Consider the following 25315-nt stretch of genomic DNA (forward strand, 5'->3'; position numbering starts at 1 on the left):
ATCGGTTCAGGGGTTCAGGAATTTCCTGGAAGTCTTATTTTTGCCCCACCGTGCACATGGTCCCATGCCCAAAACAGTTCCATACACTCGACAGCAAAACACTGCTGGACAATTTAAGATGGCCATCGCCACATGTTTGAATCTGTTCCAATTAAAAGTCCAAGGGGCAGAAACAGTGCCTTTAAAATCCAATATGCCCAAATAGTGTTTTTAAAGGGCAATATATCCCAGGGGCCATAGTCACAGGGCAAGAGGCTGGCAAGCAGGCCTCCCCAAGTCCCAGTGATGAAGGTGCTATTGCCACATCCCCCCTCTCTCGTCTTTCCTCCAAGCTATACATGTTAGGATCCTTTAACCTTTTCTTGTAAGTTTTATCCTGCAATCCATGAACCAGTTTAGTAGCCCTTCTCTGAACTTTCTCTAAAGTATCAATATCTTTCTGGAGATACAGTCTCCACTACTGCATACAATACTCCAAGTGAGGTCTCACCAGTGTTATGTACAATGGCATGAGCACTTTCCTCTTTCTACTGCTAATACAACCAAGCATTCTGCTAGCATTTCCTGCTGCTCTATTACATTGTCTGCCTACCTTTAAGTCATCTGAAATAATTACCCCTAAATCCCTTTGCTCAGATGTTGAAGTTAGAACTCTATCAAATCAAATATTCTGTACTCTACCCTTGGGTTTTTACGTCCAAGATGCATTATCTTGCACTTATCCACATTAAATGTCAGCTGCCACAACTCTGACCATTTTTCTAGTTTACCTAAATCATTTGACATTTGGCTTACCCCTCCTATAACATCAACCCTGTTACATATCTTAGTATCATCCGCAAAAAGACACACCTTACCATCAAGACCTTCTGCAATATCACTAATACAAATATTAAAGAGAATGGGTCCAAGTACAGATCCCTGAGGTACCCCACTGGTGACAAACCAATGCTTTTAATATACTCCATTGACTACAACTCTCTGTTGCCTGTCACTCAGCCACTGCCTTACCCATTTAAAGGAACACTATAGTCACCTAAATTACTTTAGCTAATTAAAGCAGTTTTAATGTATAGATCATTCCCTTGCAATTTCACTGCTCAATTCACTGTCATTTAGGAGTTAAATCACGTTGTTTCTGTTTATGCCGCCCTAGCCACACCTCCCCCTGGCTATGATTGACAGAGCCTACATGAAAAAAAAAAAAACTGCTTTCACTTTCAAACAGATGTAATTTACCTTAAATAATTGTATCTCTATCTCTAAATTGAACTTTAATCACATACAGGAGGCTCTTGCAGGGTCTAGCAAGCTATTAACATAGCAGGGGATAAGAAAATCTTAATTAAACAGAACTTGCAATAAAGAAAGCCTAAATAGGAAATGTTTATGGAAGGCTGTGCAAGTCACATGCTGGGAGGTGTGACTAGGGTTCATAAACAAAGTGATTTAACTCCTAAATGGCAGAGGATTGAGCAGTGAGGCTGCAGGGGCATGTTCTATACACCAAAACTGCTTCATTAAGCTAAAGTTGTTCAGGTGACTATAGTGTCCCTTTAACAATATTGTAATCCAAACTTAAAGATAGCAGTTTATTGATAAGCCTTCTTTGTGCAACAGTGTCAAAAGCCTTACTGAAATCTAGGTAAGTCATGTCTACTGCACCACCCTGATTTATTATTTTAGTTACCCAATCAAAGAAATCAATAATATTAGTTTGGCATGATCTCCCTAAAGTAAACCCATGTTGTCTCTGATCTTGAAATCCGTGTGATTTTAGATGTTCAACAATCCTATCCTTTAACATGGTTTCCATTACTTTCCCCACTACTGAAGTAAGGCTTACTGGCCTATAGTTGCCCGACTCCTCCCTACTACCTTTCTTGTGAATGAGTACAACATTCGCTAACTCCTGTTAACAATGATTGGTTAAATAAATCTGTTAATGGTTTTGCTAGTACACCACTAATCACTTTTAATAACTTTGGGTATATTCCATCAGGACCCATTGACTTATTTGTCTTTACTTTTGACAGTTGAAATAGAACCTCTTCCTCTGTAGACTCACATGTGACAAATGACTAATTTGTCATTTTTCCTAACTTAGGCCCCTTTCCTTCATTTTCATCTGTAAATACTGAGCAAAAATATTCATTGAGGCAGTCAGCTAGACATTTATCCTCTTCTACATACCTTCCTTCTTTTGTTTTTAATCTAACTAATCCTTGTTTACTTTCCTTTTCTCATTTATGTATCTAAAAAATGTTTTGTCCCCTTTTTTTACCGACTGTGCTATTTTGGGATTTGGAAACTCTTATAACTTGCTTAGCCTCTTTCTGCCTGATCTTATAGATCTGTTTATCTTCTTCACTCTGGGTTTTTTATAATTACTGAATGCTAAATTTTAGTTTTTTACTATTTTGGCCACATCTGCAGAGTACTACAGTGGTTTCTTAAACGTTTTGCTTTTACTGACAAGCCTAATGCAATTTTCTGTTGCCTTCAGCAGTGCAACTTTTAAATAATCCCATTTCTCTTGGACTCCATTTAAACTGCTCCAGTCTGATAATGACTCCTTTACACATATTCTAATTTTAGAAAAGTCTGTTTTACTAAAGTCTAAAACTTTTGGTTTTGTGTGGTTTGACTCAGTCACTTTTCTTATATTAAACCACACTGACTGATGACTCACTGGATCCTAAACTTTCACCTACAGTAATATCTGATACCAAATCTCCATTTGTTAATAATAAATCTAGTATGGCCTCTTTACGAGTTGGCTCCTCATCCGAGCCAACTGGGATTGTCTCTTGTTTTAGAGACAATCCCAGTAGGGAGTTTAGAATATGTGTGCTCCTGGCACAAGCAGCTATTTTGGTTTTCCAGTTCACATCTGGAAGTATAAAGTCACCCATGATGTTAACCTCTCCCTACAGTGTAATTTTAGCTATTTCCACAACTAGTAGATTATCTAACTCTTCTATTTGTCCTGGGGGCCTATAAATCACACCTACACAAGTTACTGTGTGATTACCAAATTCTAACGTAACTCAAACGGACTCTATGTTCGCCTCACTAACTTTTATTAGGCTAGATTTTATGCTATCCTTCACATACAGGGTCAACTCTCCCCCTTTTCTTGACTTCCCTGTCTTTTCTATATAAAGGCACCTTCTGTCCTTGTTTTGGGGGGCAGTTGGAATTATGTTTTATCACTCTTTTGCTACTCCCCCTCACCGAGTTTAAATACATCCTAGCAAACCTCTGAACTGCTCACTGAGAACATTTGTTCCCTTTTGAAAAAGATGCAAACCATGTTTTTTGTACAGTTTATTTCCATTCCAAACAGAGCTACCATGAGAAATTAAGCCAAATCTTTGCTCCCAACACCATTCAGCAAGCCACAAGTTAAAGTCCCTAGTACGCAAATCAGCTTGTCGTTCTGAGTGTTATGCACAGGCAGAACTTGAGAGAATGACAGTGTGAAAGCAACCTGCCGTATATCATTGGCAAAAACACCAAAAATTTCCTTTACCTCTGAAACCTCATTGCAAACCAAGTCATTTGTCCCTAGATGGACAAGTACATTCCCCAATTCCCCTTCCTGCTTTGCTCGCTTAACAATATTACAAATACATCTCCTGTCTCTGTGAGCAGTAGCTCCAGGAAGGCATCCCACAAGACCTCTATTGTCCAGGTCCACACGTCTTATGTTAGAATCCCCCAATAACAACTGCTTTCTATCAGACCTCCCCATATTCTCCAAGCCTGTCTCCATAATACCACTACACTTGGTGTCTGAGAATGTCTCCACAACACCACTGCACTCAGTGCCTGAGCCTGTCTCCACAACACCACTACACACACACACACAACTTGACACACATAGACACATACATGTTATTCTTTATATATTTGCAGTGTCCCTCCTGTTAGCTTATCTTTTGTGTCCAGGAGAATTGCTTGCTTGGGGTCCTGGTGCTGGCTGAGGCTGATGGGAGTAAGCATGCCTCTCCTATGCCTTCATGCAGCCTGAACTGCCACTGCCTCTAGTCTCCTCCCTCCCTCCATTCCTCCTGTGTGGCCCACAATTTATACAATATCCTGGAAATCACACACACAATTACATTGTTTATTGATTATGTGTTTGTGATTTCTTCGATATTCTATATGACTCGCAGGAGTCAGGGAGCTGCATTAAAAAATGCTGGAGACTCCCAGAACTTCCTGGAGACTTGGGATGTCTTAGATCTATCCTCACAAAAAGTGTCTCAAATGCATCACTAGATGTTCTTATGCTATGCTCAAGGTACTAGGATCATGAAGAGAGCACTTCAGCTCTCTCTGAATAGTCTGCCCTTAGTGGGCCAGCTTGAGTGATTGGCAGGCAGCCAGACATGCATACATGCCAGTCTGACCTGATTATTCTTCCCCTTTCTGTAGAGTCACCCCCTTTAACTTCATCCACCAACTTTACAGGACATCAATGTTGTGGGATATGGAATTCAAAGGCTCTTATCTAAAGCACTGACCAAAAGCGCACCGATGTTCTTACCTGAAAATTCCTGACTGTCCGCACTGATAATTTCTCCCAATTACACCAGTGCCTTACTAAACCTAAAAGGCAAATATATAACCATTCAGGCTGGATCATACATTTTCAGTGAGATCTGAACAGGTGAGGCTTACACATTGATAACCATGCTGGGTTTAGTAGACAAATTACAGCAGATTTTGTAAAAAGGAGCAAAAATCATAGCAATCATAGCAATTTGCGCTGAGAGGTAAAACTTGACAAAATAATCAGACAGGACTTTTTAATACATCTGGCTGTGCTGGCAGCCTTTGCAAGATCTAAGCAGAATGATTCCTTTCAGTGGAACAGGCAGAATACCAGCTATAAAAGAATCACAGCATCCATAGGATAATATTTAAAAATCAGACATAATAATTAATACAATAATATCCTGGAAATACAAAGGTGCAGAGTTTAAAATCTCATTGACGATATTTGCTCCAGTGTTCCAATAAGCCTTCAGAATTTTAAGCTTACAATCTATAGACAGACTGGAATAAATCCACAATGTATTTCCTATCTCAGTACCTGGGAGAAATAGTCCTGATCTGGACAAAGCAAGGACTGTATATGATGCTGCCAGGCACTGCAGGACCACCACTGGAAAATGTGCTGAGGCTGGTCTTAAAGAGGTTGTACATGGAACTGAACAGACTTGGCAACTGTGGATGGGGTAAAACTACCACTTGAGGTATCCAGATGTTCCTTCTTCCATTATGTAAGCCTTTAGTGAACCCACCAGAATAGCCACTCGATAAGCATTACTTTAGATGATTTATCGTATTGCTCAGTGTGACTTTTTTAAGTTTTACCATCTTTTAATAATTCTATTCTAAATTTAATACTGTACTGAATAATGTTTATTGCCATAAGCTGCGCTTACTGGAAGTTGTATGACAGTCATATGGAATTCCATAATAAGATTTAAATACTGTGCACTGTAACACTACATGTCACCCTTAGCCTTAAGTTCCTTAACCCTAAAGCACCCCATGCACCATTGCACCCATGTCTTTTAAATCTGGGGTTATAGCCGTGTATTCAGGGCTGTAATGGTGTGCACTATTACAAACAGTGCAATAATTAAGCCAAGATGCTAGAAAATAATGGTACTTACTATTTGTATGATGATATTTTCAAACTGAAGCAAAACTGCTCACACACTGAATCACAGAAAAAGAAAGTTTAAATTAAGCCTATTCTTCATCAGAGTCCAAACAGATGTTTAAACAGCAATTGGATAAATACTTACAAAAACACAACATACAGGGATATCATTTCTAATTAGTGGGGTAATAGCTGCTTGATCCAATGAGATATCTGACTGCTATTTTGGGGTCAAGAAGGCATTTTTTCCTAGTTTGTTGCAAAATTGGAAGCGCTTCAGACTGGGTTTTTTGCCTTCTTTCGGATCAACAGCAAAAAACAAATGTGAGGAAGGCTGAACTTGATGGACGCAAGTCTCTTTGCAGCTATGTAACTATGTAACTATGTAATTATACATAATTAGTATGGATGTACTTGGGAATCTCGCCGTCTGGTTAGTGACAGGCAAACTTTATATTTTGTATCCCCAATGAGTTAAAATAAAAACAATTTAATATTTTCTGAGATAAACACATTACCTTGACTTTATGCTTTATCTTACAATATTCCGTTGTACCTGTCATGTTACAGAGGAAAAAAAAAAGTCAGGGAGACATTGGCTCTGCTTCCAATACACGTAACACGGTCTGACAATAGATTGAAAAGAAATCTTTAAAGTGCAGTAGGCTGCTTTGAGATGTCCTTTAGGAGTTTCTCATTACATCTGATGTCTCCTCCTTTTACTGAATACTCACTTCATCTGTTATGACTGTTAAGATTTATCGACATGGCTCATGTTTCTACAAATGAACCGTTGTCTCCCATTAAACGTGACTGTTTTTCACTTCATCTAATCAGAGTGCAAGTATTTGTATGCATTTATGTAGGAGAGCTGCATTTGGAGGAACACTAGATACCAAATCTACCTTTTTCTTTTTCTTTTTTTTCTTTCTTTCTTTTATGGCTCGTTTAGTCGAGGTACTTTAGAGTGCTTCCTTTTGCCTTTTTGCCAAAGGATCGTTAATACAGCACACGGGCAATATCTCTAATGAAGTCACTGATTTTCTTTAAGGTCACAGCCAAGTGCACTCTCTTGAAAATGTACAACACAACTAAAAAATGCTGCCCATGAATAAGTTAACAAATTAATTCTACTAATGGAGTGTATCAATTTTAAAGGTAGTCTCCTTGATTGTTGCCCAGATTGAATATTGTATATATTTATTATTGTTAAAGATGTTCACAGCTTCAAGTGACAACAAACCTTGTCAGTACTGGGAAATATCATCTAGATTGAGAAATACAGACACAAATGCTTACTATACCATCCATTTTTTTACATACAAGATGTCATTTTTTATATTATTTTATAAAGTGGAGAAACTGCATTTTTATATTTTTTTGCCTATATAATATAGACTCTGGATCTTTCCTGTTGACCAGTGGGACCCAGCTTCATTGATGTGAAGGTATAGATGTTTGACCAAAATGCTGATAAGTCCACGTCCACTGACAGGTTAATCTAACACTGAAGGTGCCATGTGTAGAAAGGTAGGTGTAATTTCGATCAGTTTGAATGATCAACACCACCAACAGGCATTGGAGAGTAGACCAGACTGTATACTTTACTTGTGTAAGCAGCAAGAAAAAACATTTGGAAATATAGAAAGGCCAATATATAACAGCGGCCAATCAAGTCTCACCATTACCTGTGTAAAATAAATGGTGGCTATAAGGGACTGTCTGGCTAGATGCTGTAATCAAAATAGAGAAGACTCTCTGACACCTTTTTGACTGAGGCATTGTGTTCAGAGGCATGGGTTGAATCAAAGTGATGAGTGAGTCAGACATGCTCCCCAGAATAGTGCGATCAGGAGTGAGAATAACCAAAAGCCTGGGATGCAGGCAAAAAAGGCCATACCTGTTGTTCAGTAAACCGTTTACAAGGAGATGAGAGGTCACAAAAAAAAGAGATGGTTTAATTTTGAAACAAGCTTCCATGATCCAATTAAGCTTCCTCCATCTATAGTTCTTCAGCAAAATCCCAGGTCTGACCAGAGCACAGCCAACTCTAAAATCCATTCTAAATCTTTTACATATCATCCCCTTTAAAATAATTTATTTATTAGCAATATGTTATTCTGTTATTAGTAATGCTGTCATATATGTTATTTTTGTCAGAAATACTTGTCTTCAGTGAAAGAAGTGGAATTCGGTGAGATGTTCCATACTGACCTTATAACTACAAGTCAATCCCTTAATAGAATATTAAATAGCCAGAAGTAAACTGGTATAAAGTAGACATGTGTAGCCATTTTCGTCCTAATTACAAGGCGTCCGAGCAGCTCACCTGAATTCTGTAACTCCAAAGTGCCATGTAGATGTATAACTGAACAAATGATGAGCATTTACATTTCGTTGGTGATTTAAGGTTCCGTCCATGGCACCAAAAAAAAAAAAAAGACATGCTTGATGGGAAAGAAATGATTGATGGCTAGTTGACAGTCAATAAATATTGATTTTATTCACATGACCAACAGAGGGGGAAAAAGAGGAGCAGAAAAAAAAGTGTAGATTTATTTTTACTGCTCCTCTTTTACCCTCTATCGGTTACACACATATATATATATACATATATATATATATATTGTAGTAAAATGATTGGCTCATTTTCACACTATTTTGTTTCTTCCAATTTGTTTTCCCTAATATTTTGCATGGATCTTATTGAGACCACCCAAACTGCCACATGGACGTTTATCAGACTGCCCAAAATATATTGTGTGATTTAGCCCAGCCGAATCCTTGCACTATGTACAAGTTGAGTACAGATTGAATTCAGTGCAAAGAAGCTTCCTAATCCAAGTAAGTGGTGGATATGTCAGAAACAGGATTATATCTGGAAGAATCAGATTACAAAATAGCAGGTTACAGCTTTATCGGTAACTGTTTTTAATGTTATCAAGATCAGGCATAACAGAAATAGAGTTTAAAATCACGAAAACTTTAGCTTAATGAGGCAGTTTTGGTTTATTGGTCTGTGACTCACATAGTCTGCATGAAAAAAATGGTTTCACTTTGAATCAGATTGTAACTTGCTTTAGATGTTTTTATTCGCTGCTCAGAAATATAGATTAACCCCTTCAGGACGGAGTCAATAGTGCACGTTCTGATCAAAACAAAACGTAAACAAAAACTGGAATTTGCGCTATATGTCTGTTCAACCGTAATTCACCGCTGTCACATTAAGTGAACTCACACTTATTATATATAATTTTGTTCAGGAGAAACAGGGCTTTAATTTATCAATAACTATTCATATATGGAACATAATTTATTATGAATAAAATTTTAAAAAATGTGAGAAAATAAGATTTTTTTTAAAATTTGTATTTCCGTCTGCCATTTTAGCTGTGAATGTCATAATACTGTTAGGTTTTACTGCAACAAAATGCACATATTTGTAATCAGCGATGTCTCACGAGTACAACAGTACCCCCCCATTAACAGGTTTTATGGTGTTTTGGAAAGTTACAGGGTCAAATATAGAATGTTCCATTTTCAAATAGAAATTTGGCAGATTAGTAATGTTACCTTTGAGATGGTGTGGTAGCCCAGGAATGAGAATTACCCCCATAATGGCATACCATTTGAAAAAGTAGACAAGCCAAGGTATTGAAAGTGGGATATGTTTAGTCTTTTTTAGTAGCCACTTAGTCACAAAAACTGGCCGAAGTTAGCGTTCATATTTGTTTTTGTGTGAAAAAAGCAAAAAACAAATATTTGGCCAGTGTTTGTGACTAAGTGGCTACTAATAAAGACTGGACATACCCCACTTGCAATACCTCGGGTTGTCTACTTTTGCAAATGGTATACCATCATGGGGGTAATTCTCATTCCTGGGCTAACATACGCTCTCAAAGGCAACATAACTAATCTGGCAAATTTCAATGTGAAAAAAATTAAATGCAAGCCTTATATGTGACTCTCTAACTTTCCAAAACACCATAAAACCTGTACATGGGGGGTACTGTTATTCTCGGGAGACTTCACTAAACACAAATATTAGTGTTTTAAAAAGTAAAACATATTACAACAATAATATAGTCCATAAAAGTGCTGTTCATTTGTAAAAAATGCAAAAAACTTCACTTTTACTTAAAATATCATCATTGTAATACAATTTACCAGTTTGAAACACTAATATTTGAGTTTAGCGAAGTCTCCCGAGTAAAACAGTACCCCCTATGTACAGGTTTTATGGTGTCTTGGATAGTTACAGGGTCAAATATAGTGCTTGCGAATTAAGTTCTCTTCACTTTCTCCCTGTGTTGTCAGGCATGTCAATCAAATTTTAATTAATCAAATCACATAATTATGTTAAAAGATTACTTAAATATACATGTAGAATTTTAATATATATACATATATATGTATTTAAATTCTACGTGTATACTAATGTAATCTTTTATGTAATTATATGTATTTATCTATATATATATATATATATATATATATATATATATATATATATATATATATATTTGCGGTTATTTGTATTTTATATATAGATAGATATATATAGAATGTCATTCTAAGTTTATTTTGTTACCAATATATATATATTAATAACAAAATATAGTTAGAATGAAATTACATATGGATATATAATTTATATTAAATGTTGTTTCAATATTTTATTTATTTATTTTATTATTTTATTTATTTATTTATTATTGTAATTATACGTATATATATATATATATATATATATATATATATATATATATATATATTTATATATATATATATATATATATACACACATTTAATTTAATTTTACACATGTTTAATAATTTTTTTTTATTCTTCCTACCAGCAGGGGGACTGTCTGATATTTCAGACAGTCCCCCTGCTGGCAGATCCTCAGCCAGCTATAGGGGGCCATGTGATCTTTGAGAGCGATCACATGGCCCTCGGGGACCTCATTTGCCATGGGGGGCTGCCTGGGCTGTCAGGCAGCCCTCCAGAAGAGGATCGCGGCGGAGGTGAGTACCTCCTGGCTCATGGGGCAGAAAGCCGTTACGGCGTTCCATGCCGCCGCAACGGCTTTAAAGCCCATTTAAAGCGCGACGGCATGGAACGCCGTAACGGTGTTAAGGGGTTAAAAAGACTGTGCAATAAGACAAATGTAAACATTACATTTCTTTTTACAGGAAGAGTTTAGCAAGGCTGTGCAAGTCACATGCAGGGAGGTGTGACTAGGGCTTTATAAACAGTGATTTAACTCCTAAATGGCAGAGAATTGAGTAGTAAATATCTACCACAATAAAGTGAGAGGGCATGGGGATCTTAATAATTAGGGGAGTCGGGAACTATTACAAGTGGGATGAGGCAGAGAAGGACCCTACATACCTCCCCCCATTTCAAATGGTCAAAAGGAACACTTTGGTCACTTTGTAACCTACAATGAACAATTCATAAAAGTTTATAATTTAGAAGAGAATAAAAAAGAGTTTTATTTACACAAATATGTTTTAAACATATTTATTACACTCCATACTACATTTATGGGTTGGTATCTTAGGGATACACTCATATAACGTTATGTTACAGAAACTGTTATGGATTTCCTGTAACTCAAAAAACAAAAATAGAGACAGATAGATTTGGTGTCCAAAGGTGGACTATGTCTCCTAAAAAATGGTCAATTGTCACATGTCTGGCAGGAGTTGGGGATGAAATGTAGAGTTAACTTGTTTAAAATAGTAGAGGGAATGGGATGGGATATTGCAAGAATAAATCTCAATGTATTCCTGGTTCACTTCCCGGCAGGGTTGACTCAGTCCTTCTTCCTTCCTCTGGATGCTGGCAAAAGTCGCATGCTCAGGACATACTTGGAAACCAGAAAATATCTGAATGTACCTTCTTGGTTAAACACTTTGTTATTATTATTATTATTATTATTTTTATCCTATTTGTAGGTATCCATGTGCTAAATATGCACCTCAGACATCAAAAAAGGGTTATGCTTATTTTTTAAAAAAACAAAAAATGGAATGAAAGGGTTATCACCCTAAAAGTCAACCAATGTACACTGGACATTACAAGGGATCTTTATAAAAAAAAAAAAAAAATCAAGATATTGGCCTCTCCTAATTTAGTGCAATCCATAAAAAAGGTTGACATCACTTTCACTAGGCACTTTAGATAATTAATAAGTTAAAAAAAAAAAGATTAAAGGCCAAGTACTCATCCCTCAGTTTTTCATCTCAATACTTTCATTTAAAATGAACAAGTTACATTAAATATAAGCATCTGCTCTTTGTTATTTAAAGCGTTACCTTTACTGTCTTTTCCTTAAAGTTTTTATATTATCACAGAAAGAAAGTAAACTATTTGGATGCAGCCTAGTGTTCTTGTAAAAGACAATCTTTTTAAGGCCCATTTTAACAAATGTATTAAAAGCTTTCATTTCAAATCCTTCAAGTAGTTTGTTTACTGGCATTGCCAAGGCTGCTGCTCTATATTTTTAACGAAGCCATGTTTGGAATGAATATGAGGTATCTCTTTCCCTGACATTATAGTTTCAAAGGAATCTATCCACTTTCACTGTTTCACTGCAGCTATAAAAACACTAATAAGGTATTTATTCATTAAATAAAATATCTACCCGTATCTTTCATTTTGCAGACCTGAAATTGGTGTTGAAAAAATGGAATGTGCATGATGATCTCAGATGGTAAATTAAAGGGGACTTGTTAATTTTGGCGAAATTTACAGCATTGAATAAACAATGCAAATCACTGATAACTCAATTTAACCTTTTTTTCACGAGAAGCTTGGTTTTCCTTTAAATTTATAATACACTGCTCAAAAGACTAAAGGGAACACAAAAATAACACATCCTAGATCTGAAGGAATTAAATATTCTTCTGAAATACTTTGTTCTTTACATATTTGAATGTGCTGACAACAAAATCACACAAAAATAAAAAAATGGAAATCACATTTTTCAACCCATGGAGGTCTGGATTAGGAGTCACACTCAAAATTTAAGTGGTAAAACACACTACAGGCTGATCCAACTTTGATGTAATGTCCTTAAAACAAGTCAAAATGAGGCTCAGTAGTGTGTGTGACCTCAACGTGCCTGTATGACCTCCCTACAACACCTGTGCATGCTCCGGATGAGGTGGCGGATGGTCTCCTAAAGGAATCTCCTCCCAGACCTGGACTAAAGCATCTGCCAACTTCTGGACAGTCTGTGGTGTAGCGTGACGTTGGTGGATGGAGCAAGACCTGATGTGCCAGATGTGCTTAACCCCTTAAGACCGCAGCCAAATGTACAAGTTGTGATCCAAAAAAAACGTAAACAAAACCTGGCATTTGCGCTATATGTCTTTCCAACCGTAATTCACCTCTTTCATATTAAATGCACCCACACTTATTATATATCATTTTATTCAGGGGAAACAGGGCTTTCGTTTAACATCAAATATTTAGGTATGGAACGTAATTTAATATGAAAAAAATATAAAAAAATGGGAGAAAATAAGAATTTTTTTTAATTGTTTTAGTTCTACGTGACATTTTAACTGTGAATGTCAAAATACTGTTTGATTTTACTGCAATACAATACACATATTTGTATTCAGCAATGTCTCACGTGTAAAACAGTACCCCCTGTGTGCAGGTTTTATGGTGTTTTGGGAAGTTACAGGGTCAAATATAGCATGTTACATATTTCAGTTTTTTCACATTGAAATTCGCCAGATTGGTTACGTTGCCTTTGAGACCATATGGTAGCCCAGGAATAAGAATTACCCCGATGATGGCATACCATTTGCAAAAGTAGACAACCCAAGGTATTGCAAATGGAGTATGTCCAGTCTTTTTTAGTAGCCACTTGGTCACAAACACTGGCCAAAGTTAGTGTTAATATTTGAAAATGCAAAAAACTAATTTGAATGCAAATTTTGGCCAGTGTTTGTGACTAAGTGGCTACTAAAAAAAACTGAACATACCCTATTTGCAATACCCTGGGTTGTCTACTATTGCAAATGGTATGCCATCATGGGGATAATTTTCATTCCTGGGCTACCATACGGTCTCAAAGGCAACCTGGCGAATTTTAATGTGAAAAAACTGTATCGCAAACCTTATATTTGACTCTGTAACTTTTGAAAACACTATAAAACCTGTACATGAGGGGTACTGTTATACTCAGGAGACTTCGCTGAACAAAAATATTAGTGTTTCAAAACAGTAAAACGTATCACAACAATTATATTGTCAGTGTAAGTGTCATTTGTGTGTGAAAAATGCAAAAGATGTCACTGTCACTGACGATATCGTTGTTGTAATATATTTTACTGTTTTGAAACACTAATATTTGCATTCAGCGAAGTCTTCCAAGTAAAACAGTACCCCCAATGTACAGGTTTTATGGTGTCTTGGAAAGTTACAGGGTTAAATATAGTGCTAGAAAATGTAATTCCCTGAACTTTCGGCCTGGGTTGTCAGGCAGGTCCTACAAATTGTAATTAATGAAATGACCTAATTATGTAAAATTATTACATAAATGTATACGTAGAATTAATATATATATATATATATATATATAATTTTTTATATTATTTTTATTTATAGATAGGTATATATAGTGATATATACGTATATACTTATGTATATAGATATATATTATTTCGTTCTACATGTATTTTGATATCAATATATATTAATTTTAAAATACAGTTAGAACGAAATTACGCATGTTTATATATTTTTTATCTATTTATTTTTTATTATTTTTTAATTTTATTTTTAACGTATTTAAATATTTATTTTTTATTATATATAAATATATATAATGAAAATTATATATATTTAATCAATATCATTGTACATGTATTTTGATATTAATATATATATATATATATATATATATATATATATATATATAATTATGTATATATTAATATTAAAATACACGTAAACATTGTATGTATATTTATGTGTATATGTGTATATGCGTATATATACTTAGATCATATATATATATATATATATATATATATATATAATATATATGATCTAAGTATATATAATCTTATTTTTACACTGTTTTAACATTTTTTTTATTTTTTTCAGACAGCAGGGGGAGTACCTGTCATTACAGGCACTCCCCCTGCTGGCATTGACATGGACGGCTATGCCTCCCATGTGATCGCGAGGTCCTCGCAAGGATCTCGCGATCACATGGCCCTGGGGGGCCAAAGAGGACAGAGGGGGACTCCCTGGGCTCCCAGGTAAGTCCCCCATACCGTGATCGCCAGCGACCGGGTAAGTACAAAAGATCGCAGGACGTTCTATGCCATCCTGCGGCGTTTAGAGCCACCAAAATAAGGACGGCATAGAACGTCCTGCGGTCTTAAGGGGTTAATTGGATTCAGGTCTGGGAAACGGGCGTGCCAGTCCATAGATTCAATGCCTTCGTCTTGCAGGAACTGCTGACACACTCCAGCCACATGAGGTCTAGCGTTGTCTTGCATTAGGAGGAACCTAGGGCCAACCGCACCAGCATATGGTCTCACAAGGGGTCTGAGGATCTCATCTCGGTACCTAATGGCAGTCAGGCTACCTCTGGCGAGCACATGGAGGGCTGTGCGGCCCCCCCAAAAATGCCACCCCACACCATTACTGACCCACTGCCAAACCGGTCATGCTGGAGGATGTTGCAGGCAGCAGAACGTTCTCCACGGCGTCTCCAGACTTTCACATGTGCTCAGTGTGAACCTGCTTTCATCTGTGAAGAGCACAGGGCGCCAGTGGCGAATCTTGGTGTTCTCTGGCAAATGCCAGCTGAGCTCATACAGCTTGGTCAGTGTTTCCTCTGCAAAAGTTAATTACTTCAATACCCTCATAACCACGCTCTCCCACGAACCCAAATGACTATTTCACACATTTAATTCTCTTCTTCGCCCTGCTGTTCTTCCTCCACCTACTAACTTGACCGCCTCAGGCTTTGCAACTCACTTCACTGACAAGATGTCAGGATCGGGACAGGGATCCAACACGCAGAGTACAAAGAGTGGAAAGGTACGTATACCGGGCCTTAGAATGGCCGGACTAACGTACCGAGAGTAAAGAATAGTCAGAGACAAGCCGAGGTCGAGGGAACGAGAAGACAGATAAGCGAGAGACAAGCCGGGTCAAGGGATAACAGAGAAGCAGGGTAGTACAACGAGCCGAGTCAAAACCAAAAGAGCAAACTAGAAATACCAGAGCACTGAGTGACTAGACAAGCTAGAACCACGACAGGGCAATGAGCTGAAGTAAGGAGTAAGCTTAAATACCCTGGCTCTGGATGGAAATCACGCCTCTGACAAGTACCGATTGGATATCGGACACTTGAGTGACAGATTGCTCGTGCTAGCGTCATGACGTCACGTATTGAGCGTCCTGCTAGAAAAGGACGTGGATTCCTCGCGGCCGGTGTTTAAGTGACTGGATGAACCGCGAGGAACGGAGGAAACAGCTCGCCTGGACGGATACACCACCAAGTCTCTACCTCCCTTGGAGGTAGAGGCCTCAGGTACCCTGACAGTACCCCCCCTCTCAGATACGCCCACCGGGCGGAATGAACCGGGGCGAGATGGGAAGCGAAGGTGAAATGCTCTGCGAAGGCGAGAAGCATGGACGTCCTCCTGAGGTACCCAACTCCTCTCCTCAGGACCATATCCCCTCCAGTTGACCAGATATTGCAATTTTCCCCTTGAAATTCTGGAGTCAATGATGGAGCTGACCTCGTACTCTTCCCGACCCTCCACCTGAACAGGGCGAGGCGAGGGAACCTTAGAGGAGAATTTGTTGCAAATGAGGGGTTTCAACAAGGAGACATGAAAAGAGTTAGGAATGCGTAAGGCAGGTGGCAGAGCAAGGCGATACGCAACCGGATTGATACGAGTGAGAACCCTGTAAGGACCTATGTAGCGAGGAGCAAATTTCATAGATGGAACTTTTAGTCGAATATTCTTAGTACTTAACCATACCCTATCCCCAGGAACAAAAACAGGAGCCGCTCTTCTATGCTTGTCAGCGTGTTTCTTGAACAGCGAGGAACTATGTAAGAGAATTTGTCGAGTCTGATCCCATAATTTCTTCAGGTTGGCGACATGATCATCAACCGACGGTATCCCCTGAGAAGAGGAAACCGAAGGAAAAATCGAAGGATGAAAGCCATAGTTCATGAAGAAAGGGCTAGAGCGAGTTGAATCGCAAACAAGGTTATTGTGTGCGAACTCCGCCCAAGGAATCAGACCGACCCAATCGTCCTGGTGTTCGGAAACAAAGCAACGCAGATACTGTTCGATCTTTTGATTAGTACGTTCAGCAGCTCCGTTAGACTGAGGGTGATAGGCAGAGGAAAAGTTCAATTTAATGCCCATTTGAGAACAAAAGGATCTCCAGAAACGTGAGACAAATTGAGAACCTCTATCAGAAACAATCTCTGAAGGAATCCCATGTAGGCGAAAAACTTCTCTCGCAAAAATCTCCGCCAATTCAGGAGAGGTCGGAAGTTTAGGTAATGGCACGAAATGGGCCATCTTAGTAAATCTATCCACCACCGTGAGAATAACAGTCTGTCTTTTGGAAGCAGGCAAATCAACGATAAAGTCTATGGACAAACAGGACCAAGGTTTCTCAGGAATGTCCAAGGGGTGTAACAGGCCACATGGGGATGCATGAGGTAGTTTAGTCTTGGCACAAGTCTCACAAGCTGCGACGAACTCCTCAATATCCTTTCGAAGTGAAGGCCACCAGAAATCCTTGGATATCAGAGAGTATGTCTTGCGAATACCAGGATGACCAGCTATTTTACTTTCATGAAAACATTGTAAGAGCTCCAGTTGAAGTTCAGGAGGAACAAAGTTTCTTCCCTCAGGAGTGTTTCCGGGAGCTAGATGTTGTGACTTCAAGATCTGGTCAAGTAGCGGAGAATGAATTTTGAGACTGGTATTAGCAATAATATTGCATTTGGGTACAATGGAAGACAAAAGTGGTTCAACTGAAGCAGAGGGTTCATATTGGCGAGATAGCGCATCGGCTTTAGAATTCTTTGACCCAGGTCTGTAAGTCAGAACGTAATTGAAATGGGTAAGAAACAACGACCAACGAGCCTGCCTGGAGGACAGACGCTTGGCCTCTCCGATATAGGACAAGTTTTTGTGGTCTGTCAGGATGGTAACAGGATGTAATGTACCTTCCAATAAATGTCTCCATTCTTTCAAAGCCTTGATAACCGCTAGTAATTCTCTGTCACCAATGTCATACCTGCTTTCAGTACCGGTCAATTTTTTAGAGAAAAATCCACATGGATGTAATGGTTTATCAACACCCAACCTTTGAGATAGAACAGCCCCTAAACCAGTCTCTGATGCGTCTACCTCGAGCAAAAAAGGCAGAGAAGTGTCAGGGTGAACTAAAATTGGAGCGGAAGCGAAAAGCTCCTTGAGAGTTTTAAACGCAAGGAGAGCTTCAGTAGTCCAATTCTTAGTGTCAGCCCCCTGTTTGGTCATGTTAGTGATAGGTGCAATAATGGAAGAATAGCCCTTAATAAAGCGCCTATAATAATTGGAAAAACCAATAAATCTCTGTATGGCTTTAAGACCTGTGGGTAAAGGCCACTCTAGAATGGATTGGAGCTTATCCGGATCCATCTTAAATCCCTCCCCAGAGATCACATAGCCGAGAAAGGTTACCTGGGTTTGATCCAAGCTACATTTCTCCAACTTGCAGTACAAGCCATGCTGGAGAAGCTTGTGCAAAACCCTCCTGACTTGCTTGTGATGAATCTCAATGTCACTAGAATGAATGAGTATATCATCTAGGTATACAATGACGCACTCTTGCTGAAATTCCCTAAGAACCTCATTAATCAGATCTTGGAATACTGCTGGCGCATTGCATAACCCAAAAGGCATGACAGTATATTCATAGTGACCATATCGAGTATTGAATGCCGTCATCCACTCATGTCCCTGCTGGATTCTCACCAAGTTATATGCCCCTCTGAGGTCTAACTTGGTGAAAATAGTAGAGCCCTTCAAACGATCGAAGAGTTCGGTGATCAAGGGAATCGGGTAGGCATTTTTAATGGTTATCTTATTCAAGCCTCGATAATCAATACAAGGTCTCAAAGAACCATCTTTCTTTTTAACAAAAAAAAATCCAGCCCCGGCAGGGGAGGAGGACCTCCTGATGAATCCCTTGTCTAAATTCTCGTGAATATATTCCTCTAGGACTGAGTTCTCCTTTATAGATAATGGGTATACATGACCTCTGGGAGGCATGGTACCAGGGAGTAGGTTAATTTTGCAATCAAAGGACCTGTGTGGAGGTAAGGTATCGGCTTTCTTTTTGTCAAATACTGCCTTTAAATCTAGATACTGAGGCGGAATTTGTGTCTCTGTAGGATTATCAGAGGTATTCGATGTATTAGTTAATCCAAGAGGTAAGACCTTCCGCAAGCATTTTTCTTGACAATTCTCTCCCCACGAAACTATCTCCCCTGATTCCCAATTAATAATAGGGTTGTGTCTCCTCAGCCAGGAGTACCCCAGGACTATGGGAACAGACGGAGAAGAAATGAGCATCAAGGATATATCCTCTTTATGCAGGATGCCAACAGTCAAGTTAATCGGTATGGTCTCATGGAAAATAACAGGCTCAAGTAACGGTCTACCATCGATGGCCTCGACAGCCAGAGGTGTCTCTTTTAACTGGGATGGAATAGCATGCTTGGCAGCAAAACCCTGATCTATAAAGCTCTCAGCAGCTCCAGAATCGATTAGTGCCATAGTCTTAACTACTCCCTTCTCCCACTTTAAAGAAACGGGTAACACAAGCCTGAGCTCCTTGTAGTTGTGAATAGAGGACAAAGTAGAAACACCCAAGGCCTGTCCTCTAGAGGAACTTAGGTGCGAGCGTTTCCCGAACGATTGGGACAATTTAGGCGTAAATGACCCCTGACTCCACAATACATACATAAACCCTCCCTTCTCCTGTACTGTCTCTCCCTTTCAGTGAGATGAGTACTGCCTATCTGCATAGGTTCAGGAATACGTAAGTCTTCGAACTCAGAGATTTGAAAGGTAGGCGCTAGTTTAAAGGAGGGTCTACGGTTCCTATCTCGAGTGTTCTGCCTCTCTCTTAAGCGTTCATCAATACGAGATATAAAAGAAATTAAATCCTCCAAATTTTCAGGGAGTTCTCTAGTAGCGACCTCGTCAAGAATTACATCTGATAACCCATTCAGAAACACATCTATATAAGCCTGTTCGTTCCACTTAACTTCTGCCGCCAAGGATCTGAACTCTAGTGCATAATCCACAAGTGTTCGATTGTCCTGTTTAAGGCGTAACATTAATCTAGCTGCATTGACCTTTCTGCCAGGAGGGTCAAAAGTTCTTCTAAACGCAGCTACAAAGGCATTATAATTATAGACTAGTGGATTATCATTCTCCCATAAAGGATTGGCCCATCTCAAAGCTTTTTCAATGAGCAGAGTAATAATAAATCCAACCTTTGCTCTATCTGTAGGATAAGAGCGGGGTTGTAATTCGAAATGGATGCTAATCTGGTTTAGAAAGCCACGACACCTCTCCGGTGACCCGCCATAACGTACTGGTGGGGTAATACGGGAAGAAGCACCTACAGTGGCTACCTCTAGACCTGAGACTGCAGGAGAGATAGAAGGAGTACGTGTCTCCTCAGGTGGATTACTAGCACGAGACAAAAGTGCCTGTAGTGCCAACGCCATCTGATCCATCCTATGTTCCATGGCGTCAAACCTGGGATCCGAAGAACCAAGCTGACTGTTTGTACCTGCAGGATCCATTGGCCCTGTCGTAATGTCAGGATCGGGACAGGGATCCAACACGCAGAGTACAAAGAGTGGAAAGGTACGTATACCGGGCCTTAGAATGGCCGGACTAACGTACCGAGAGTAAAGAATAGTCAGAGACAAGCCGAGGTCGAGGGAACGAGAAGACAGATAAGCGAGAGACAAGCCGGGTCAAGGGATAACAGAGAAGCAGGGTAGTACAACGAGCCGAGTCAAAACCAAAAGAGCAAACTAGAAATACCAGAGCACTGAGTGACTAGACAAGCTAGAACCACGACAGGGCAATGAGCTGAAGTAAGGAGTAAGCTTAAATACCCTGGCTCTGGATGGAAATCACGCCTCTGACAAGTACCGATTGGATATCGGACACTTGAGTGACAGATTGCTCGTGCTAGCGTCATGACGTCACGTATTGAGCGTCCTGCTAGAAAAGGACGTGGATTCCTCGCGGCCGGTGTTTAAGTGACTGGATGAACCGCGAGGAACGGAGGAAACAGCTCGCCTGGACGGATACACCACCAAGTCTCTACCTCCCTTGGAGGTAGAGGCCTCAGGTACCCTGACACAAGATCTCTACAATCAAAGAAGAGATCTCTCATCTTTCTTCTTCCCCTTACAATACTTCCCCAAACTTCACTCCCTCTGCTGTTCTATGTTCATTTGCACCCGCTACATTGGAAGAGGTTTCTGCTCTGCTCCAGTCCTCCCACCCCACCACCTGCTCCCTAGATCCAATTCCCTCGCATCTCATCCGTACTCTGTCTTCTTTCTCCACCTCTCACTAAAATTCTCAATCTCTCTCTCTTCTCTGGTATATTTCCATCGCCCTTCAAACATGCAACTGTAACCCCAATTCTAAAGAAGCCCAATCTTGACCCTAACTCCCCATACAACTAGCGTCCTCTCGCGCTACTGCCTTTTGCATCCAAGATCCTTAAAAGAATTGTGTATGCAAGATTGAAAGACTTCCTCGAGTCCAACTCTCTTCTAGACCCGCTTCAGTCTGGTTTCCGCGCTAAGCACTCTGTGGAAACGGCACTGACCAAAGTATCCAATGATCTACTCGCTGCAAAATCTTGTGGTCACTACTCTATCCTAATTCTTCTTGACCTGCCTGCGGCTTTTGATACTGTTGATCATCAACAGCTTCTTCTCATCCTCCACAATATCGGTCTACAAGATATTGCTCTCTCCTGGTGCTCCTCCTACCTCTCCCAGCGCTCTTTCAGGGTTTCTTTCTCTGGCTCTGCTTCTTCTCCCCAACTCCTCTCTGTTGGTGTCCCCCAAGGTTCAGTCCTTGGTCCCCTACTGTTCTCCATCTATACTGCCTCCCTTGGTAAACTCATTAGCTCCTTTGGCTTCCAATATCATTTCTATGCGGATGACACGCAAATCTACCTGTCCTCTCCTGACCTCTCCCCGTCCCTCTTGACTAGTGTCTCTGACTGCCTCTCTGCTGTTTCTAACTGGATGACTGCCCACTTCCTTAAACTAAACTTGACCAAAACTGAAATTCTGGTCTTTCCTCCCTCAAGTGTTACTCCTGTGTCTGTCTCCCTCCAAGTCAACGGTGCTACCATCAGCTCCACCACGCAGGTTCGCTGCCTAGGTGTTCTCTTTGACTCCGACCTCTCCTTCAAGCCTCATGTTCAATCTATCGCCAAATCCTGTCATTTCAATCTCAAAAACATTGCGCGTATCCGCCACTACTTAACGCCAGATGCGACTAAGGTGTTGGTCCATTCCACTGTCCTTTCTCTCCTTGACTACTGTAATCCGCTTCTCAGTGGTATTACGTGCTCCCTACTTGGGCCGTTACAGTCCATAATGAATGCGGCGGCGAGGCTCATCTTCCTGTCCGCCTGCACCTCCCATGCCTCACCCTTCTGTCAGTCCCTACATTGGCTTCCTATAAAATATAGAGCTCAATTTAAAATTCTGGTTCTTGCTTTCAAATCTCTACATAATGCTGCTCCCACCTATCTATCCTCCCTTATACACAAGTATGTCCCATCTAGGCCCTTACGATCTGCTGAAGACTTACGTCTATCTTCTGTCTGTACTCCCACCTCTGATGCTCGCCTTCAAGATTTCTCGAGGGCTGCACCGTTCCTGTGGAACTCGCTTCCCTCCTCCGTTAGATGCCCACCCAGTCTCCACTCCTTAAAAAAAAATCGTTAAAAACCCACTTCTTCAGAAAAGCGTATCAATTAAACTGTTAATAGCTCCCGACTGATTCCTCTTCTGCAACTGTCACTAGTCTAATACTATCCTTACCTTTTTGTGTCATTTTACCCCACTCCCTCTAGCATGTAAACTCAATGAGCAGGGCCCTCAACCCCTCTGTTCCTGTGTGTCCAACTTGTCTGGTTACAACTACATGTCTGTTCGTCCACCCATTGTAAATCGCTGCGGAATTTGACGGCGCTATATAAATATCATAATAATAATAATAATAATAATAATACATAGCCACAAGCTAATCTAGATTGCAAAAATACTGAACTTTATCAAGTTCAAGCTTTATGCAGTGTGATCAAAAAGGCTAAAAAAACAAACAATTGTACCCATTTCAAAATATGCCACAAAAAAAAAATGTGAATATTCGGTTTCCCCCCCCCCCCCCAAAAAAAGCATCCAAGCCATGTAAAAAATAAAAATAAAAAATATAGAATATATATATATATATATATATATATATATATATATATATATATATATAAAAATATATAAAATCTGATAAGACAACATTTTTGGGTGTTAATTCCACATCTTTATTGTTTTTACTGTAAAGTACCCTTTCTTCTTCAGTAAGAGAAGTCTTAGTGGGTGACCTTAATGGGTGTTGTATATTCCTGCTAATGAACAGAGATATATATATATATATATATATATATATATATATATATATATATATTTCATAGTGCTAAATATATATCCCCTCTGAGGCGCCTTTTTAAATACTGTGCTTCTAGCCTTTCTACATAACTAATGTTTTCCACCCTCTTTATTTTGTAGCTCCCCTCTACCCTTTTTTTAGTTTTGCATTATACTTCTATGAAACTGGTCCCCACAAATCGCACCACATATTCAAGGTGTGGTCTTACCATTGATATTGTGGCAGGATGGCCAGGCTCTTCACAATAAACTTCAAATGCAACAGTCAGGATAAAATAGTACTGCAGTACTTTCCATAATATATACAAGGTTGTGCTCTCCCACAAAATAAAACAAAAAGAAAATAAATCCTACTCCAACTTGGAGACTTACTAAACAACAGTATTACTAACTATCCAACTGGCAGGCTAATCTGGTTCCCAGTTTTAAACAAAATGAAATACAGCACTTTAACCCATTAAGGACTAAGCCAAATGACACGTTGTGAACAAAACTAAACCTGGCATTTGCGCTATATGTCTGTCCAACCATAATTCACCTCTTTCATATTAAAAACACCCCCTTATTATATATCATTTTATTCAGGTGAAACAGGGCTTTCATTTAATATCAAATATTTAGCTATGAAACATAATTTAATATGAAAAAAATGGGAGAAAATAAGAAATTGTGTTATTTGTTTGGTTCTACATGACATTTTAACTGTCAATGTCATAATACTAATACCAAAAGAGAAGTCCTGCGCTTAAGCAGCAAGGACTACAACACACATCAGCCCCAATATATAGTAAAAACCAAAGAAAAGAAAATGTTACTTGCGCTTTCTCCTTAATCCCTATGTATATTTAGACAAATGGAGGTCATTTAGTTGCTCCAATGGCCATTGGAGGGATGCCCGCCTGCCAACGTCAAGGCAGACCCCCCTAAGCGGGTCCTAACACTGACCCTTCAGCCTGCTTCCTTGAGCTTCTGGCAAAGATATCTCTAATGAGACAGAAAGGGGTATTTTTTATATACACCCCTTTACTTATTAACCCTTAATAGGGAACACATGGGATGGGTAGCAGCATTGTAACCAGGCTGTGTGATACAAAGTAAATACAAATACAAAAAGAGAAGTCCTGCGCTTAAGCAGCAAGGACTACAACACACATCAGCCCCAATATATAGTAAAAACCAAAGAAAAGAAAATGTTACTTGCGCTTTCTCCTTAATCCCTATGTATATTTAGACAATGCCTGAGCCAGCTAACCCGGCCATGTGATTGTGAGGTCCTCGCAAGTACCTCACTCTCACATGGCTGGGGGGGGCCCCGAGGAGGAAGGACGCTCCGCGGGGGGGTCCCTGGGATTCCCCCCAACCGCGATTGGCGGTGTGGGATCGCCGGCGACCGGGTAAGTTAAAAAAAACAAAACGGAGGGCATACTATTACGCCCGGCCGAGTTTAGAGCCGCTTAAAATAGGGCGTAATAGTACGCCCTCCAGTCTTAAAGGGTTAATCAGGTTTCACACAGTACCTTTTCTCAGAGTCTCAGGCTTAACTGCCTCCTCTCTCCCAGCTGTTAGACTCCCTGATGTCTTCAGAGGCTAACCTTTTAAAACCCTAGTGCTGGTTAATTACATTCACCTGGTTGATAACATTCAAGGGGTGGCTCCCACCAATTAACTCCATCATGCTGGGAATAGAGATCGCTCCAATCTATTACTAACATAGAAAGCCTTTCTGACCTTGCCACATATCCTCCCCCCAGCGTAACACTGGTGTGTGAAGCGGCCTTAGCTAAAAAGTCATGCACTCTAGATAATGCATCCGCATTAGCATGCAGTAGACCAGCCCTGTGCTTTAC

This window comes from Pelobates fuscus, chromosome 6 (genome assembly GCF_036172605.1).
Source record: "Pelobates fuscus isolate aPelFus1 chromosome 6, aPelFus1.pri, whole genome shotgun sequence".
Classification (NCBI taxonomy): Eukaryota; Metazoa; Chordata; class Amphibia; order Anura; family Pelobatidae; genus Pelobates; species Pelobates fuscus.